Here is a 22375-nt window from a genome sequence, read left to right on the forward strand (position 1 = left end):
TAATACTGTAGAAAAAAGTGTACATTTTGTGGTCATATCGCTGGATTTATCTCATGTCTTTCATTCAAAGTTACAGAAATAGAGCTTGATGACTATTTGAGGCTAAAGTGCTGGGTATAGTGTAAAAAATAATTGACATTTATGGTGACCATTTTCGAAACAGTGTGAGATGTAGATTGTGGATATCATTTCTGTTTATATTTTGGAAATTTGTATTCATATACCATATGCAGATGATATCTGAACATATATATTATATATGTTCAGATGTATTATACAGAAACAGTGTGGAAATGGTGCGAGGTGTAGATTATAGGTGTCAATTTTTTTTTTTGTATTTTGTAAATCTATATTCATTTACTCTGTGCAGATATTAATATTCAGATGTGTCATAGTACGAATTTTGAGCATAATGTCTTGGGCAAAGCTAAATATTGCAAGAGATTTATACAAAACATTGTGGCACACCTGCCCGTCAGATAATGAAATTTAAACACATACAAATTTTACCGTTTCATCTTCAAACATTATCATTTTTCTGGCTTAATAGACTGCAAAGGTAATTCTTGTGAATTCATTCGGTCATCAAGGACGCTCTTTCTAGATTATAACATGTCTCAGTGAACTTCGTACATAAGGTGTATTGAAAAATCGTTTATAATATTAAACGAAATGTTTGTTAATAAATTAACTTACTCATTCTATTAAACGATATGCATTATTGTTTCCCTTGTGAATTGAGAGATATACGTGTAGGTGATGTCACCTATACCAAATTCAAACAACTGCTCTCTGTCTCATTCTTTCATTCCCGTACTGATAACCAACAAGGAACTCCGAAACTTCCGAAACCCTTTTGAACATTTTTTTTTCTAATATAGTAAATTAAACTAAGGCACCACAGAAAAACCTGATAGAGAGATATCTTCGTCGCGACGATGTCGCATTGTGCATGTTTGATGATTTGCATATGAACAGGCGTCACGTGCATATGAATAAGCAACCGTGCATATGAATACACGTACTTTCTATTCATACCTTTGTTTATTCGTCCCGACGATAAGCGACGATAGAGAAAGGATTCCCTTTCACTAATCGTCGCTCTTCGTCCCGACTTACTAGCTATTTTCAAAGTTCGGCTTCTATTGTGCCTTGCGTTTCTTTTGTTAAAAACGTCGCATATCGTTCCCGACGAATCATTGTTCAACCGTCGGGAGACGTTCTGACTATATGGCTTCGTTTCAATGCCGTTCGTGTTCAAGTTTATGTTTTGTTCAGCTTTACTTGTCACAGCATAAAGCCTGTTATCCGTGTGATCTAAAACGTCGCATATCGTCCCGACGAATTACCATTACTGTACCACCGAAATTCCGTCTCTGTTCCATCGTCGAGCAACGTCCAAAACGCGTGGCTACAGCTAATCCGCTGGGTGATATGATTCGCAATGCCGAGTACGATAATGAATGGGAAGTTTTGTGTTTTCACGAGAAAAAAAAAGTATCCTCGCTGCTATAGATAATTGTGAATAACAGGCTGACTTTCCGTCTTTTGTGCAAATGGTAGTTACGGCGATGTGAAAGGAGACTTGACCGCAGTCGATAGACATTGAATTTGCATTTTCTTGTCTTTACGCGTAGGACACACGGCGGAGAGATTTTGTCCGGTTTACAAACGAAAACTTGACCATCGTTGCAAAACTTATTTGATGGTCGCCGTTCGTTGTCAAACTCCGACAACTTCTGTCATATTTTTTGCTGTAGAATACATTGATTTTTTTTTTTTTGTTATTTGACACAACATTGAATCAAATATTTGTATTTTAACAACGTGTTTACCTATCTATTCTGTTGCGGCATTTACTTCAACTGGTCGTCGGCCTTCGCGTGGTTGTAATCATTGTAATCATTTATGTCGTCTTGTAAAATTTTAGAGCGGGCGGAGAGATTCTGTCCAGCGTTCAAACGGGAATTCGACTGCAGAACTTGTTTCAGCTGTCAATCCCTGCTGACTGTTCTCATTCTTTGTTATGCTAAAAAAGGGATATTGATTTCATGTTGTCAACAAACCAAAAATGTCAGCTGCATTCGCCTTTTAACCTTACTGTAAAGGCGGATTGTTTTTTCACCCACTTTGCGCAACCAGAAACTAGCGCAAAAAGAAAATTATGCGAATGTTTTCACTTGCCATTATGTTTCAGGAGATGATGTCTTGGTTTCGGTAAAATACGAAACTCTCTTTCACGGCCAAGTGCGAAGAATTGGTCACTAAGATGGTTGATGGTAGCTACGACGACTTGTAAGGAAACTTGACTGTTATCGACTTAATTGTTAAGCTTCAGTTGGAGAGATTTTGTCCGACTTCCAAACGGGAACTAGACTAACATTCTTATACTTATTTCAGCTGGTTGTCTTTCTTTGTTAAACTCCGTTGACTTCTGTCATTTTTGTAGCTGCATAGAATACATTGATTTCTGTGTTCTTTGACACATCATTGAATCAAATCTGTGTATTTTAATACCAGGTTTGCCTTTTTACTTTGTTGCGGCATTTACTTCAACTGGTCGTCGGCCTTCGTCATGGTTGGAATATAATTGTTAAAATTTATGTCGTCCTGTAAAATTTTAGAGCGGGATGAGAGATTCCGTCCAGTTTTCGAACGGGAATTCGACTGAAGAACTTGTTTCAGCTGTCCATCCCGCTTTTGTCGATCCCCGTTAACTGTTCTTATTGTTTGTTATTCTTAGAATAAGAATTGATTTCATGTTGTCAACATACCATAGAATGTCATCTGCGTTCGCCTTTTAACTTTACTGTAAAGGCGGATTTTTTTTTTTCGCCCACTTTCCGCAACCAGAAACTAGCACCAAAGGAAAATTATGCAAATGTTTTCACTTGCCATTATGTTTCGGGAGATGATGTCTTCGGGAACACACACACACACATACAAAATAAACCACACACACACACACACACACACGGAACTCTTTTTTTCACGGCCGAGTGCGAAGAATTGGTGGCTATAAGCCCCTTTTACACTTTCACGGATTGCATCACGGGTGACCACGGATCGTCGGTCTGGGATCATCCGTACTATTTCCGGCATGACCGTGTTGACTTCGTGAAGTCATCCGACATTATCCTTGATCATCCGGCATGTCCGCCGAAAAAAAAAAAAATGAGCTTGCTTAATTTTTCATCCCGGACATCACGGATGGAAATCAATACAAACTCTTCCTTGTCGGCACCGTCTACTCCGTGTTGCATCCGTATTCCTTCCTTGTAGGCACCGGCTACTCCGTGTTGCCTCCGTGAAGACATCGGAACGTCCGTATTAGCATCGGCTCCATCCGGGATGAGAAATTCGTGTATATTTTGCCAATACAAGCTCAGAAAGTCAATGAAATTTGCTCACATCTTCACCCATCAGTACAGCCAATCGACTCCTCTAGTAGGTTTATATCCCATGAGAATCTTCAAGTGACCCACACACATCTTCTTGCTGTTTTTTTTTTTTTTTTTTTGGGGGGGGGGGTGATTTGTCTTAGTTTGTTTTGCTTTGTTTATGTTGTTATGTTCCCGCAAAATGAGATTTTGCAACAAAGAGATATGCCTTTATGATGTCGACAAGCAGATGCGTATGTAATCTGCTGTAGATTTTCTGGTGTGCTTGTTACATATTACTTAGCTCTGGAAGCATGTCGCCCAAGAATGATAAAGTATCAAAAGAAAAAGCAAATGTAATGTGTCAACTTTTTGGGGATATCCCCGTAAACACCGCGAAGGGACCAAGTTGCATCCGTGCTCTTCCTTGATATCCCTGTTAGCTCCGTATCGTTTCCGCTGTGGTCCGCGTTCATTCCTTGTCTGTCCGTGTAGGCACCGTACTTGTCCTTGTAGCTTCCATACTTCCGTGTAGACAACCAGTTGGGACTGTATTCACACTGGCATTGAAAGGAAAATTAATATTTTGCATGCCGGAACACCACGGATGACGATCCGTGGTCATCCGTGAAGCAATCCGTGAAAGTGTAAAAAGGGGCTTGTGATGATATTAAAAGATGGTAGCTACGAGTTGTAAGGAAACTTGACTGTTAGTGATATAATATTGTTTGGCATCAGGTGGTGAGATTTTGTCCGACTTCCAAACGGGAACTAGACTAACATTCTAATACTTATTTCAGCTGGTCGTCGTTCTTTGTCAAACTCCGTTAACTTCTGTCATTTTTATTGCTGTAGAATACATTGATATTTGTGTTCTTTGACACACCATTGAATCAAATCTTTGTATTTTAACACCGGGTTTGCCTTTTTATTCTGTTGCGGCATTTACTTCAACTGGTCGTCGGCCTTCGTGATGGTTGTAATATAATTGCTAAAATCTATGTCGTCCTGTAATACTTAAGAGCTGGAGGAGAGATTCTGTCCAACTTTCAAACGGGAATTCGACTGCAGAACTTGTTTCAGCTGTCCTTTTCCGGCTGAGTGCGAAGAAATGGTCGCCAAGAAGGTTGATGGTAGCTACGACGAGTTGCAAAGAAACTTGACTGTTATTGATATAACAATATATTGTTAAGCTTCAGGTGGAGAGATTTCTACGATTTCCAATGGTTTGTTTCATTTAACATATTAAAGATATTTTCTTTCAGTTACATGCATTCTTTCAAACGTTGGGGTAAGTTTACAATTATGAATGAGTATATTATGCTTTGAATTGCACCATGTGCCCATTTCTATGCAAGAGCCAAATTTTCCTTTTCTTGAACTTGTTGGACACCTCAGTGTCTATATAGAATAGTTATTTCAGGCTAGAGAGGCGCATCAATTTTGAACTTTGTGTTTGAAAGGCTATTGTCATCTTAAAGACGACTTATAATGTCGCTCAAATCGACTGAATGGAGCAAGCCCTCTTACGATGCATGCTCGGATCTACAAAGACTTTATAGTCTAGTGCTCCGACATACCCAACAAAGAGACGGGACGAAAAGCATCGGTGTCTGTTTTCTCTGTTCTGTCCTCACCCTTTCCTCTATTCTTCTATCATCCCTCCTCTTACATGATATCCCCGAGACTTCACCGGCGTCGGCGGGCGGGTCCTCTACCTGCTTGCCGACGGGAACGGCGTAACCCTGCATGTCGGTGCAGGAGTATAGGCAGGCGATATCTTTTATTAAAACGTGTCCCCTTTCTTTCTCTGTAAATATCTCGTTTGTACATATATATATATATATATATATATATATATATATATATATATATATACATATGTATATATATATATATATATATATATATATATATATATATATATATATATATATTGTTATTATTATTATTATTATTATTATTATTATTATTATTATTATTAGATTTTGTAAATAATTAGAAGTATAGTGTAGGTTTTTATAATTGAATTTAAGTGTATATTTAAATTGAATATATTTTTTGGAGTAAATTGCCCACCCGGCACACCCGGCACACCCGGCACACCCCGCAGAGAGCTCCACAAAACTAAAAGAACAACATCAGCATCGGTGGTACACAGGATGTGGTTGCTTAGGCGACGCTTTCTATTGTCGGGATGGGGATGATGATGTAGGCGACGCTTTCTATTGTCCGGATGGGGATGAAGAAGGTTCTTTTATAACGTGAAACGTTCAGCGTAGCAAACTTAATCTCCTGAAAGTAGATAGCGGGAGTCCATTCAAAAAGAAACTGCCGCGTACTGTTGACGTGCTTGTACATTATACGAAAAAGCTATTCTTGCTTGTTGTGATGACTACACGCTGGCACAGCGGTATTCACACTGTTGCTGATCACTTGATGATCTGACAATTAACCTACATGTTGCATAATATTTTAAATGGGCCATTGGAAGTTTGACGGAAATTTGTATACATTGCTAACCATTCTCCTTTCGTCCGTGTATATAAATTCGTCAACATAGAATGAAATTTGAAGATTTGGCGCCTAGTATATTTGAACCGAATTTTGGAATATGCTTCAGGTTCTCTTCCTGCAGATGTTAATCCCACAATGTCGATCAAATTATAAGACAGTTAATCTTTCTGAAGCGGTGGACACACAAAATTGTCATGTCAGTGATCATCCTAAGAATGATGTGTAAAAAAACGAAGTTTAACCTTGCCTTTGGTTTTGTATTGTTTTACCGCTTAAGTTGCAACATGCGAACACAAGGTTTTACTGTAAAACGAGGAATAATTGCGTGCATGATAATTTTGCAAATTTCCCGAGAACCAAGAGATTAGCATGCAAGTGGAAGTTCTTGCCTACACTATATGCATTGAATGCCAGCGACAATAAGCATAATTATTATTTATGCCACAGATACTTTAATGATATTAAGAATCGCAAATCTTCAGTATTGCAGGGATGAACCATAAAAATCAAGCATAATCATGACTGTATTATGCCAAATAACATTGGTTTGTTTGTTTTTTGGGGGTGTTTTTTGGTTTTCCTCTTCTTTTTTTTTTGGGGGGGGGGGGGCGAGGGCGCCGTGGCACGGTGGATATTTAAGCTTCACGACTCCCATTCGAAGGACCCGAGTTCAATTCCCTCCCCGCAGCGATTACGTCCTATTCCGTCCTATAGCAACTCTATATACGATAATAATGTCAGGCGGGCCCTCTGATAGCTAGAGCACTGATAGCATTGAGGAGGCTACTCTAAATAGAGAAGACTTTTTTGCAATTATCATCATTGTTATCGTTATTGTTATTATTATGATTATTGCGGGGTTGTTGTTTTTTTTTGGGGGGGGGGGGGAGGGTACTATTGCTACAATATCATTAGTCTTGCATGAATGCGGTTTGGATATGTTCTACCTCCTATCTCTTTGTAACATTCATCTATCATCTTCACAACAAATTTCAAGACATCATTATGTTTGTGTCATGTACTGTAAAAGTGGATATTTTCGCGCGACTAATTTTTCGCGTTTGGCCGGGTAAGAAGAGATTCGCGTGTTTTTAATTCCGCGGAATAAAGACATCACGTACAGGAACATACAGCAAGCAAAAAATATTCACGTGCTTTTATTTTCACGCTAGTTTCTGGTTGCGCGAAATTCGCGAAAATTTCAACACCGCGAAAGTTTCCACTTTTACAGGTAGTAACTAGTTAGTAGGGATATTCATTTCACTTTGAAATACTGCGATAGTAATTGACATAATCAGACAATGATTATTTTTGTTTTAGTATGACAGGAAGGGCTCATCGTGAATCCAAAACACAAAGAGAAGTGCGATTTGAAATGGCTGAGATATAGGTGCCCGCCTTTTACAAGGATCGCTATGTTTCACTTTGTTTCTGGATATCTCTACCATTTCAGAACCGATCTACACCAAATGAAATTTGATTTCCTGTCAGAATTGTATGCTCTTTAATATTTCTTTCTTTTCAAAGTACGTTGTATCTGTAAAAAGGCTAATAGCTGATCCTCATCTCAACCAATTATACTATTTCATGCTTAACACCTTGAATATGCTTCTCTGCCCCTCGAAAAAAAAATGCGGACAGTTTATCAGCATGTAGCACATTGATTTGATGAAACTGCAATACTGAGGCTGTACTTTTTTACATGTTTAGATTAGTTTCGTTTTGATAGCAGCGGAATAGTGTGCAATGAAAGCCGACTTATGGATGTTATCATAATAAGTTATCGAGTCTTATACGATACACTGTTACCTGTAATCTTTAATTATAATTTTGCGATTTTCGTCTTTTACGTTAACTTTCAGTATATATATTATGTATCAAAATGGACATGCGCCATTTTAGATATTGAATAGAGTTATTCTTGACTTTAGATATCAAATAGAGTTATTCTTGACAACGGTTTGTTACATTAAACATATTCAAAGTGCTTTTTTTCAGTACCATGCATTCTATCAAATGTCTAGTAAGTTTACAACTAAGAATCAGTATGCTTAGAATTGCACCATTGGCCCATTTTTATGCAAGAGTCAAATTTCCCTCTTTTTTTACGCGGTGGACACCTCAGTGTCTATATAGAATATGAGAATGATAGTTATTTCAGGCTAGAGGGGCGCATCAATTTTGAACTTTGTGTTTGAACGGCTATTGTCATCTTAAAGACGACTAATGATGTCGCTCAAATCGACTGGAGCAAGCCCTCTAATGATTCATGCTCGGATCTATAAAGACTTTATGGTCTAGACATTCCCAGTAGTATACGCGAAAGAGACGGGACGAAAAGCATCGGTGGTACACAGGATGTGGTTGCTTAGACGACGCTTTCTATTGTCGGGATGGGGATGAAGAAGGTTCTTTTATTATGTGAAACGTTTAGCGCGTGGTCATCTTAATCTCCTGAAAGTAGCTAGTACAATATAGGAGTCCATTCAAAAAGAAACTGCCGCGTACCATTGAATTGTATATCAGAGAGGCTTACAACCTGTTTCTTTTCTCGGACGAAACGCTAAAGCAGTCCTGCTTAGCGACGGCGTTCACGCTCCATCTCACGCACTACCATGAGAAGGAATAGCGATACCACGCATGATACATGAAAACATGTTTAAAAGGCGAGAAAACTAATGAAGTTTAAAGTTGACTTCTCCTTCCTCTTTCAATGAAAACAGAATAATTGAATAGATCTATTGAAGCGGATTGTCACTGCTGCGAACGATCGCCATAGCATCGTTAGTCTTGCGAGCAAATCGAAATCCTAATACTTTTATTTTTGCCTGATAATATGAGTAGTAACCCTTTAAAGGACTCGTAAATTCGACGTTTCAAACAGGATAGTAAAATAATGAAATGTATTTCAAAAACATTTGGATGCGTTGGGTGTTAGCATTTTAAAGCATCCATCTGCATTTTATTTTCCGTCCGTATTGCACACAGAAACGCAAGCAAACATTATACTGTGAATACGCTGTAAAGCATCGTATCATTATTAAAAGTGTATTCATTCTTCTTTTATTTTCAGCCTGCTTGAAGTAGTAGTCAAACCATGTGATCAGTTAGGCAGCCTATGTATAAAGATAGTCGTTACTCAATATTCGTTTGATTTGTTACTGTGTGGTTACGATTACGAACGTTGGTTATGAGTCCGAAACACTCGTTCATATTGAACTACATGTATAAAGGTCAAAGCTGTTTCGATAGTATAACTCGGTACGAGTTCAAAACGCAGTCGAAGTCATCAGAATGCTATCATAGGCGGAAATTATAGCTGTGGAAAACTTGTATTAAATATAGGTCAATAAAGATTGCCATATCCAATCTCCGTAAAAAGTTTTGATTCATGCCATCCTCTGAGCATTTTGAGATATTTTGCTTGTGTTTTGATTATGTTACGATTTAGGTTTGAACTATGAAAATTGAAAGGTGTGGTTACCTCAACGATGTCGCAGTTCCATTAACCATGATGGGTAAAGGGAATTCATGACTTTATAAGACTAATCCTTGCTTAATTGAAGATCAATTCTTTAAACCATCACTTATGTCTTGTAAATAGATACGTCTGTAATCATAACCAAAATGCCTTAGGAGACAAAAATCATCAAACGTTTATAAGCGTCATTCGACAAATTTACAATTGACAATGCGAATGTATGATTGCCCGATTTGCATGTAGCTGTAAGCTATCTTTACGTTGAAGTTAACTTCCCTCCTTGAGAAAAAGAAAAAAAAAAGTCGGGTTTTCGCTAGAGGTACTTATTAGGAAACGGTATAAAAACAATTATCAATAGATAACCTATACAAACATGAAACAAATGCATATTCTGTTCGTTATATGCATGGATCTGTTTATTTGTTTGTTTGGTCATTATTTTAATGGCATTGATCTTGTTTTTTTTAATGGCATCGGTCTTGGTCGGGGGAAAGATAACAAAAAAAAAATTATCACTCTGTTATCAGATCAGGATGATTGCGAGAAGGGTGTACATGTATTCCCGCCTTTTTTTATACAGGCAAACAATAAAAGCTTTGTATGCTATTATAAAAGCCTGGAGGCAAAAGGCAGTTTCAACGTTCAACTTATAGTAACCATAGTTTATCCAGGGCTCGACACTAACGGTGGCCCGGTGGCCCGGGGCCATCAAAAACGCACATCGGGCCACCAAAATTTCAGAAACGAAGACTTTGGTGGCCTGATCGGGCCACCAAAAATGGACGAATGTTTACCTTTGGGCCACCAAAAATAAAAGTTAGTGTGGAGCCCTGGTTTATAGGACATAAAGTAAGTTAGCGTCTCACTGACTGTGGTTCTTTTGTTTTGGCAAAACATGAACACAAAGGGGGTCTGAAATTTTTTTGTACATAGTACTTGTAGCAGACATTTATGCAGATTCTCCAACAGCATCGCTCCATTACGTCACTTCCTGCTATCAATGGCGAAGAAAGGATGATGGCTGCTTGATTATCCATTCCTTGAGATTGCAGGAAGCTCACCTTTCTTGTGTGTGTGTTTCGTTGTGTGTGGTTCTGTGGTACTCAGTTACAAGGCGTGAAGGTCCGAGTCTTTTCATTCTGATTACACATTTCAATACAGGCAACTGATTCGAGTTTCGCAAAGCTGTTGAGGCAAATTCTTTGCACACTTGACCTCTGAACTGTCAGGTACACGTACTACACGAAAAACATTCTTATTTAACAAACACATTTTGTGTAGCGACAAAGCTTTTTGTCATTTTCTCAAATAGGCCCTACTTCTAAAAGTGCTCAGATGAAGAGATTTCACAAAGAGAACACGAGTTAAAAATGGGCATCAGTTATTGTTCCGATTTCTCTCCCTGCCGGCAATAACTTATTCAACGAGATATGAAACTCGTCAGACTGACGAGTTAGGTGATACGCTTGGGGTGATCAGGGGGGTGTTTCATCAACGAGTTTGTCGGAGGTTTTCACCGACAAATTTGCTATCAGCCAATCAGACGCAAGGATTTCAGTAGCTTTTAACAGTTGTCAGTGTAAATCACTGACAAAAAGTTTCATGAAATGGTCCCCTGATGTCGGTCATCTGTCATCGACAAAGAAAAGAATGTGATATAGGCACATTGAAGTTATATTGAGCGTGCATGCAAAACCGTTTCTCTAACCTCTCGGCCACGGGACATCCACGGAAATGGTAAGGCAAAAAAGAAATGTATAGATATTACAGGGAGAAAAGTCAATGCCCACTCAACCAACGTGGCCGCGTGAACATGTATTGCATTGCTAGACGGAAATGCGGTCTTGTAACTTCTGATGTCGCTATGCCATTTCTGGCAACTTGGGAAAAATACGTGCCGTAAACATAAAACCTATAATCGGCTGGTTTTGATACCTTGCCTTTAATCACAATTTTCAGTGTGATGACGTCATCAAAGTAACAATGACATGGTCTGGAAAGACAATTGTTCAAAGCACAACACCTCCGTCGTCGTCATTACATACTATGATCGGTTTGACAAAGTCAGCCTGCAAAATTTTGCAGCAGTCGAGGCAATATGGTCTCCAACACAAAGAGGGATATGGTGTGTGTGTGTGTGTGTGTGTCTGTGTCTGTGTGTGTGTATAGGTGCGTTTATATACGAATGTGATTTCTACATGGACGAATATGTAATACAAAATTGAAGAAAAAAAAGTAAAATAGCTAAGTATTTTGTTTCGTGACCTTGTGGGGTTCGAACGTGGGGTTTTACGTGTGCAACCTCACGTCTCTGAGACGTCGCCTTTAACCACTCGGCCATACGTCTCGACGAGAAAATATGAGGAACGTAAACTTATGTATGTGAAAGATGTCCACAAGTTTTGTCCACATTCCATTCTCATTTTCAGTTTTAAACTGCAAAATTGTCAAACTGATGAGGAGATTTCAAAGAATAAAATGCATGATTACTGCAGCTTATTGTCTCAGTTACCACATACTTAAGTTACAGAGGAAATGGAGCAAAATCAGCTGAGATAAAGGTGCTTAAACGTTGTCAAGTCAATGCACATTAAAAAAAAATCACCTCCCATAGACATAACACGTAAACTTGTCTGATTTTGAGTCTTTACCTTTAATAACAATTTGAAGTATGATGGTAAGTCTTCTGGAACCAAGAGTGTGGAACGTAAGCTTCTACGTGAAAGATGAATCATGACGATCACCTGTGACCGACACATCTTCAAAGGGATCATTTATTAGAAGTGGAAGCCCCCGTGCCAAGCATATTGTCTCAGCAATTCCAAAGCAATGATACCCTTACATTTAGGCATACCATAATTTCCCTCTGAAATCAATGGTAGGTATTATTCATGTACAATTGCTTGCCTTGTCCATAAACTTTGCTTTACAAACTTTCAGTGAAACGTGTCATAACATAATTCTGTAACTCCATTAGCAGGGATTGACTACATAAAGAAAGATATATCAAATTGAACGCTTAGCGCGTATAACTAAGGGGGATTTTAGCCTGATGCTCTGTTCTTCACTGCTCAGATACCAACAACACTCATTACCTACGGCTACGTATGGAGAAATAGCCATGACGAAATTAAGTTTTTCCTTTTCTTTGGCAGATAGACACAGAACCCCTTTAAACCACACTATAATTGACATGGAGGGACATGAAAAAGTTCATTACTACTACTAAACAGTGATGCCTTCTACTCATGTGGCACAAGATACCTCTATAGCAACATAAAACCTGTCTACAACTCCGTTATTGCGTCAAACAATAACATCCTGGAATTTCAAAGAGAGGAGCGAGACGCCATACACCTGGCCCAGAGTTAATTCATTCAGTTGCCATTCCTGCTCCAGTTTAGTTATGTGAATTATTTTCCGACCTGTCTTGTGACATTGTAACAGGAACAAACGTAGAGAAAAGGAAAGAGAAAAGGAAAGGTGGCAAGCGGGGCACTGTACCAAGGGCAATTTAAACAATACGTATGATAAATGAAGCAAATCCAACCTCCAGCCTCCGACAAAAAAAAAAAAAAGGAACTTGAGTGACTGTGTGTCGTGGGGTAGTATAATTGATAAGATAATACGATAAATGACATCGATCGGAATAAAGCTGAACTGCCAAAAGAAAAAGAAAGAAAGAGAGAGCGAAAAAAATCTCGTTCTATCAAGGTAGTGCATAATGACCATGCAGCGCGATAAGCGACTATAAAGCCACACGGCTGTACCGAAGATTGGATGTGAAATGTATCTTTAATATTTTATATATATATATATATATATATATATATATATATATATATATATGTGGGTCAATCCACGTCAAATCAACCAATGCTGTTAACCCGACCCCCTTCAATTTTCTTTAAACTCGCACCAAATGTGCCCCCAAGTGTCTGACGGAAGATTCTGAAATATTTTGCCCCAAGGTCAAACGGTTGCTAAGATATGGCCTCCCATAGCAACCAATGCGTGGCCGAATAACTGAGTTTAAATAAAATTTGCTATTTTTGATTGACTGCTGCAGCCAGGTTAGATGAGATACATTGCTCATTTTCTGTAAATTGGAAGAACTTTATGACCTTAACATGCACAATATATTATGGCGCGGATCTGACAATCCGTTATTGCGCAAGAGGTCACCGAAAATGGTGTTTATGTGTCAAAGTTAATGTTTTCGGGTACATGTTTGGAAGCTGATATCTTCAAAATTCAATTAGCTGAGATCCCAATATTATGCATATTTGGAGACTCTCACTTGGTCTGCACACCTACCAAAAATCGGCCCAAAAGTATGCGTCGTTTTCTTGTAGGGCGCCCTCAAAGTTGGATTTTTTCAAAAAGTCGCCAAGTTCAAGGTCACAAATCACCCCTCGTCCCATCGAGGAGTGACACCAATTTTTGTGTATTGATAGACATTTATCTATATTTTCATTGGTTACCAAAAAACTTTTGTAACCGGAATGTTTAATAGCTGGTTTACGCATTCGAAAATGGTCGTAAACACCCCCAAAATCAACGTAAAATGACACCTGGGGTTGACAGCACATTTCAAATTGTGATAAATCAGAGATACGAAGTGCCAAGACACAATGGTATCTTCTGTGATGATAGTCTGTAATTAGTACAAAAAGGATATACATCACAAATCGTTTTGTCTTATTGGCAATGACCTTGAAAATGTAGCTGAAAACCGCAAAAAAAAACAATAAATCGGTCAATTTTCCGTAGCCATAATGGTGTTACAGCGTGTTTACATTGACTTTCATTTGTCTGCCATTTCAGTACTCTTGGTGACTTTAAGCTGAAAACTGCTAATCATGTTCCATTTTTATTCTATTTTAAGCTACAAATAATATTTCAGGTCATCTTTAGATCTTTTGACCTTGACATTGTTCTGAAAATAGCTGTAAATTCCTTAATATTAGCATATTCCCAACACACAAGATTTAACCATTTTCAAAATTAATATTTCTCTCAGACAGAATGCCTGATCATATTTAAATTTACAGTACTTGTAGTCTGTAATGAGTATCTAGAGGATCTGAGATTAATGTATTTGTCTAACATGACAATGACCTTGAAAATACAGCTGAAAAACATAAAATCAATAATAATTTCCAATTATAGGGCGTTTGCACCGACTTTGAATAGTATGTCATTTTAACATTACTGATGAGTTACAGCTGATAATTGCAAATCATGTTCCCTTTTTTTTTTTCATTTTGAGCTACAAATAGTATCAAAAGTCACATCCATATCATTTGACCTTGACATTCTAAAAATAGCCATAATGCCTTAAAATGAGCATATTCACAACACGCAGTCATGAGCATTACAGCATATATTTCAATATTGATTTTTTCACAAACAGAATGCCTGATCTTGTTGATATTTGCAGTATTGGCAGTCTGTAATGGATACTTTGAGGATCTGTAATGATCAATGCACACACATGCAGTAGTTTCCAATTTATCCAGGTTGTAGGCCTATAGATAATGGATGCACATTATTATCTCCATTAACATTTTAGCCAGAAACCTACAATGATCAAAACACTAACAATTTCAAGACTACTTCCATCCTATGAATGTCATTGACTTAGATTTTCTGGTTCTGAATTTCACACACTCAGCATTCTGTCTGTGAAAAAAAAAAATCAATTCTGAAATGTGCTGTAAAGATCAAGTGTCGTGAATATGCTCATTTCAAGGCATTTATGGCTATTTTTAGAATACTGTCAAGGTCAAATGATATGGATATGACTTTTGATACTATTTGTAGCTCAAAATGGAAAAAAGAGGGAACATGATTTGCAATTATCAGCTATAACTCATCATTAATATTAAAATGACGTACTATTCAAAGTCGGTGCAAACACCCTATTAAATTATTGGAAATTTGAATATTGATTTTATGTTTTTCAGCTGTATTTTCAAGGTCATTGTCATGTTAGACAATTAAATTAATCCCAGATCCTCTAAATACTGGTCACAGACTACAATTAGTACTGTAAATATAAATATGATCAGGCATTCTGCCTGAGAGAAAAAAAAGTTTTGAAATATGGCTAAATCTTGTGTGTTGGGAATATGCTAATATTAAGGAATTTACAGCTATTTTCAGAACATTGTCAAGGTCAAAAGATCTTAAGATGACCTGAAATATTATTTGTAGCTTAAAATAGAATAAAAATGGAACATGATTAGCAGTTTTCAGCTTAAAGTCACCAAGAGTACTGAAATGGCAGACAAATGAAAGTCAAAGTAAACACGCTTTAACACCATTATGGCTACGGAAAATTGACCGATTTATTGTTTTTTTGCGGTTTTCAGTTACATTTTCAAGGTCATTGCCAATAAGACAAATCGATTTGTGATGCATATCCTTTTTGTACTAATTACAGACTATCATCACAGAAGATACCATTGTGTCTTGGCACTTCATCTCTGATTTATCACAATTTGAAATGTGCTGTCAACCCCAGGTGTCATTTTACGTTGATTTTGGGGGTGTTTACGACCATTTTCGAATGCGTAAACCAGCTATTAAACATTCCGGTTACAAAAGTTTTTTGGTAACCAATGAAAATATAGGTAAATGTCTATCAATACACAAAAATTGGTGTCACTCCTCGATGGGACGAGGGGTGATTTGTGACCTTGAACTTGGCGACTTTTTGAAAAAATCCAACTTTGAGGGCGCCCTACAAGAAAACGATGCATACTTTTTAGCCATTTTTTGGTAGGTGTGCAGATCAAGTAAGAGTTTCCAAATAAATATGCATAATATTGGGATCTCAGCTAATTGAATTTTTAAGTTATCAGCTTCCAAACATGCACCCGAAAACATTAACTTTGACGCTTAACACCATTTTCGGTGACCTCTTGCGCAATAACGGATTGTCAGATCCGCGACATAATATATTGTACATGTTAAGGTCATAAAGTTCTTTTAATTTACAGAAAATGAGCAATGTATCTCATCTAATCGGGTTCCAGCAGTCAATCAAAAATAGCAAATTTTATTTAAACTCGGTTATTCGGCCACGCATTGGTTGCTAAGGGAGGCCGTATCTTAGCAACCGTTTGACCTTGGGGCAAAATATTTCAGAATCTTCCGTCAGACACTTGGGGGCACATTTGGTGCGAGTTAAAAAAAAATTGAAGGGGGTCGGGTTACAAATTGTCTGAAAATTGGTTGATTTGACGTGGATTGACCCATATATATATACATATGTATATATATATTTATTTATCTTAAATCTTTATACCATTTACAACATGAAAAAGTTCATTACTACTACTAAACAGTGATGCCTTCCATTCATGTGACACAAGATACCTCTATAGCAACATAAAACCTGTCTACAACTCCGTTATTGGGTCAAACAATAACAACCTGGAATTTCAAAGAGATGAGCGAGACGCCATACACCTGGCCTAGAGTTAATCAATTCAGCTCCCATTCCTGCAAGTTGTTTAAACGTAAATGTTCCTACCTATCCTGTTACAGTATAACAATAACCAATGAAGAGAAAAGGAAAGAGCAAACGAAAGGTGGCAAGCGGGACACTGTAATAAGGGGCAATTTACAACATTAAGTGTGACAAAATTAATGAAGCAAACCCAATCTCCAAACTCCAATACAAAACAAGGGAAATAGAGCAGCCGTAATCACGGGTTACGTACACTTGATAAAATAATATGATAAATGACATCGGAGTAAAGCTGAACTGCCAAAAAAAAAAAAAAAAAAAAAGGAGAGAAAAAGAAAAAACGGAAAAAAAGTCCTGCGGGAGTCGAACTTCTCACATTCCGGTAAGGCGTTATGAACACCCAGCGCGCTAAGCGATTATGCCACACGGCTGTCCTGAAGATTGAGTGCGAAACTTAAATCTAAATACCATTGTGAATGTGTTGACTTGTGATGGCGCTATTCAACTTTTCACAAGTGGCAGCGTGGATTCGACCAATATACAGTTGCAAAGAAAAATTGGGAATCGTTCTGTACAGATTGCATTCTCGTTTTTAGTTTTAAACTACAAAATTATCAACCTGATGAGGAGATTTGAAAACATAAAATGCATGATTACTAAAGCTTATTGTCTCATCTACAACATACGTATGTTTCAGAGGAAATGGAGCAAAATCAGATGAGGTAAATGTGCTTAAACGTTGTCAAGTCAATGCATGGTTTAAAAAAAAATCACCTCCCATAGACATAACACGTAAACTTGTCTGATTTTGAGTCTTTACCTTTAATCACAATTTCTAGTATGATGACGTCATCATATTTCAAAACCATCACATGGACTTGAGAGGCAAATGTTCAAAGTACAATATATCTGAATTTGGGATAATATTGAGCTTAAACAACAGAGATACGAGCAAATGAATGTCAGAAACAGTACCTCAAAAAAATCAATTCCACTTTTTTTATTTAAAATGACGATATGATGACGTCATCGCGTTTTTCTGGCAATATTGATACTTGGAATGTTATTTACAATTCATATACTTTTGTAATATGCAATAGAAATATAGGGTCAACGGACGATTTAAAGAGCTATGGCGAAATAAACAAAGACATGTTTTTTCACTATATTTGCAGAAAGACGCGCACGCGGAATTTCAACTTTGACGCCAGTGCATTCCTTGGTTATAGGTAGAAATCGATCGGAAATCAATGGATATTGTTACTCAAAGTATCAGGAATCCAAATCAGCCAAAAAAAATTGCATTTTCATGTTGCTTACGGGCTCTGCGCGCGAAATTGCGCGGACGGACGCGCACGCGAGAAAATGTTTGAAACGCTTAAAATTGTCTGAAACTTCGAGATTTCCCATTGGGAAGTCGTTTTGAGCCTTTTAAAATTTTGACGCGCGCAAACGCGCGCGTAATGATGACCTGTGTAACTTACGTTAAGAAGTAAGATAGAGCGTGACCTGAACTTCATGTCCACCGAAAATGATACAGAAATGACATCTAGTTATGAAGTTATGATCGATCATGTGACAAGGTCCGAAAATCACAAAATGGCGCCTAGATGACGTCATAGATATGTTACTGTCATGAAAACCTTATTGTGGCTAGATTTTGTCATGAGACATGTTGACTGAAAATGTCATGTTATTTCGTAATGTCATTCTTGAGATATTGACGACACAAAATTGTCCAGAAAGAAAGAAGAATAAAAAAAAATAAAGAGAGATTTTGACAATCACAATAGGTGATACGCTGATAGCGTATCACCTAATAAGTCTTTGGACTGGGAAAAGTACACATATATTCATTTGGCGAATTAGCGAATGAATTATTACACGAATTGTCGTTGCGAAAAGGAAATTAACCTTGTATATCTCCAAAGATAAACTTTGAACAGCCTGTCACATAGTAGGGAACAGCTGATTATTATCATTATTTGAATGAATTATCTATTGATGAAGCCAATAACCTTTGTAAATGTACACAAGGAGAGCTGTCGTAAGTTCGCTATTTTGTGTTTTAGCTGTTATAAAATATCTCACATTATATATATATATATATATATATATATATATATATATACACATATCGTACTTTGTGTCTACACTTTTCAAACGCCATTGTGCGTCATGCCAATCACTTTCATGAAATGTGGTGCGTGTATATCGCCGATCAGAGTGTTGCTCAGCTCATCAGTATTGCGCAATTCTAAAGCCCTCGCCGCCGCACGCTCTATGCCTTTTGTCTTCAATGGGGTCAAGAGCAATGCTCATTAGCATCTTATGCTCTACAACGGAAGCGGAGTCTCGATCGGGCCAGCCTTTTGTCAAGGCCCTCTCGCTGTATGGTGAAGAAAGCCCAAATGTAGCTGAGTGGGGTTGCGCGCTGGCGCGGTCGGCTGGGCTCGCTTCGCTGGCTTCGCTCGCCCATTACAGCGAGAGGGCCTTGACAAAAGGCTACGATCGGGCAAGAACAATAGGTGCAAAGCGCACCGTAAAGTCGATGGTTGGAAAAAAAAAAATTGTAACGGAAAAAAAAATGTCTCAAAGCAACCGTGATTTGGACACTTTTACTAATTTTTCACACTGAAATTTTCTGAACAGATAAATAAAACACCAAGGAATCATTATCCGTCATAAAATATCCCTATTTGACCCGAGTAGTGCATCCCCTTCATCTCTGGCTCATTACAGGAAAACTCCACGTGCGACATAGTACTCATTGTGAGAGAGCGCCACACCGAATAGACGTCACCTAATAGGTTGCAGCGTGAAAAGCTTAAACTTCTTTAGACGAGCATGGGATCATTTTCTTTCTTTCTTTCTTTCTTTCTTTCTTTCTTTCTTTCTTTCTTTCTTTCTGTCTGTCTGTCTTTCTTCCTTTCTTTCGTTCTTTCTTTCGCTACATATGTAAAATAAAGAGAATATGTGCGGAATCAAACACAAAATCCTTACGTTTTGTTTTCCCGTTACCCGACTATTGCAATAATGTCGAAAGATAACTTTACAACGAGAAATGACAGTGTTTGAGACAGAAAAAACAACAACAAAAAACGGGAAATAAAGATTTGTTGGATTTTTTTTTTTCACCACTGGGTAACACTGTTCCGTACAATCTTTGGTTAGAGGGATTTAGCATTGCGTGCTGGCCAACGCGGCTCTAGCTGAAAGTCAGGGGATCGCGGTGATCGAACAGCAATTACTCGTTTACCTTCCTGTATATCAAAACATCCTTTGAACTACTGCGTATTGAAAGTAACGTGTAAAGGATGGAGAAAAAGACAGTTTGTTTTGAACAAAACAAGCACAAGTGTGATGATGGCACAATACCAATATACACACTGTCTCGAATAAAGAGAATCAGGCGCTAGTGTAGGGCCTATTTTCATACCCATGGGGACTTATCAAATTAAACAAGTACCAACTTGCACCAAAATGACGAGAACGCTAAATATAGAATTTCCGATCACCTTCGTAAATTTGAACCGAACCCGTTATCGCGAATTACGGCAAATTGCATGACATCGATCAAAACAACTCGAGACTATATGTATTCGATCTGAAATTGAAATTAGCCTCCTACACTCTTAAAAAGAAAAGGGTAAATCAACATCTAAAAGGGCTGAGGAGTGACAACGTTTTTAAGGTAATGTTGCATTCACCCTATCTATCCAGCTGAATCCAACGTTAGATGTGCTAGATACAGCTAGAAAAAGGGTGAATACAACATTTTGAAAACGCTGTCGCTCCTCGCCCCTTTAAAACGCTGTTTTACCCTTTTCTTTTTAAGAGTGTAATGCTACGTGTTTTGGTTGAGCAACCGCCTCGACAGACCAACGGACATTATGCGCAATATGTAATCATACAGCCAACTTCACTTTCAGATTGTGTACGTGGCGGTCGTCGCAAAGCGAATAACTTTGGAGCTGTATTTCTTTATTTATTTATCTATCTTTTTATGGCATTCAGTTACATATATATACCATCCATTCAATCCTAGATTGGAACTACTTTCTCCATGTTTTCCTCTCTATCTGTCTTTCGGTATATGCAATGCTGAATTTCGTGTAGGATATTTTCTGCTATTACTTTTCGAACAAGAATCCGCCTTAGGGCTGGGTTCCACTGCCGATCAAATCTGCATGTTATGATCTATAGTCCGACAGAGTGTTAAAAAATATCGTGTATAGGAGGAAGCCAAAACCAATGTCGATCAAGGTAGATCGATCACATCCAGATCGATTCCGATCGCGTCCTTGTCGAGAGAGATTTGATTGGCAGTGGGAATCCATCGTTTCCATACTTGACTTCATGTATAGTTGCTATTACAGGGCCTACAGTTCGGGACATAGAGTCAAACTTTCGTTTTATAGGCCTATACTGATGGTATTACGCGTGCATTGATACATAATAAAAGCATTTCCTTCCTTTGTACGTTAGCGTGGGGACGATTAGTGAAGTTCACCATGCACGATAATAAAGAAAGGCTTGACCGTCAAAAGAAAGATGACCCTTTCCCAGGAACAATGAAAGCAGTGTCCAGCTGTCTTGAAAGACACCATCCTGGCGGAACAATACAAGAAGAATCGAATAAGACACGCTGATTCAACAACACACACAACGAGACTCGTTTTAGACACAGCTCGCAGAGGGTGCGCTCGCTTGTGAGTTGGGGTATCCCTCTTGCCAACTAGCTAAGAAATCATGTAAGCCATTTTAATAGTGTAAAATTTGTATGAATTTTACATACTAATTTTGGTGCAAACACCACACATCACGAACAGCTTCTTAGTGTAACTGATTAGGCCTATGATAACACAAGCAGTTGTATGGGCATAGTATTCGCGCTGTTACGTCACTGATAGCAATCACGGGACGGATACACTGATTTGGTCTATCAACAAACATCAATCTTTTTCGATTCTCTGATTAGATAGAATGATGTGGAATCTGGTTCTTTAGTGTGGTCATTGTAAAGGTAAGATTATATGCCTAACTAAGACTTGACTCATTTCAAAAGAGCGCGTACCCTTATGTGATCCCCAAAATTCATAAAGAAAGGGGGAATGGAGTAGGGGATATAATAGGCTTTACCAAACATGCCAAATGGAGCAGCATCGCGCTGTCGACGATGCTTTTAACAAATGTCCGAAATCATAAATTTTCCTTCAAAATATATGCAGCTGAGAGTGATCAATTTCACTAACATAAAAGTCTTAATCTCATTTCGTTCTGTCCCTTCTTTTCCATCAATAGAAACCATAATGATGAACGAGGATTCAAATCCTTAGGTTTTGGCATTTCTATTGCGTTTGACGGTTAAATTGCGGTATTGTGAAGGTTTCCAATTGACAGGACACATAATTCGCTGTAATTTAGATCAGCTGTAGAACGCGGGCATCCAATATTGATCATTATTTTAAGAAATATTTGTGAAAGATCGTGAAGATATCTTACGATACTCAAATT

At 38.0% G+C, this 22375-nt stretch overlaps 1 protein-coding gene across 1 annotated transcript in view; it reads left to right on the forward strand.

Moving 5' to 3' along the window:
• The window catches only part of LOC140245713 (uncharacterized), a 72829-nt gene that overhangs the window by 18374 nt on the left and 32080 nt on the right, over positions 1-22375 (forward strand). The gene's annotated exons all lie outside the window — the stretch shown is intronic.

Source organism: Diadema setosum, unplaced genomic scaffold, assembly GCF_964275005.1.
Source record: "Diadema setosum unplaced genomic scaffold, eeDiaSeto1 scaffold_24, whole genome shotgun sequence".
NCBI lineage: Eukaryota > Metazoa > Echinodermata > Echinoidea > Diadematoida > Diadematidae > Diadema > Diadema setosum.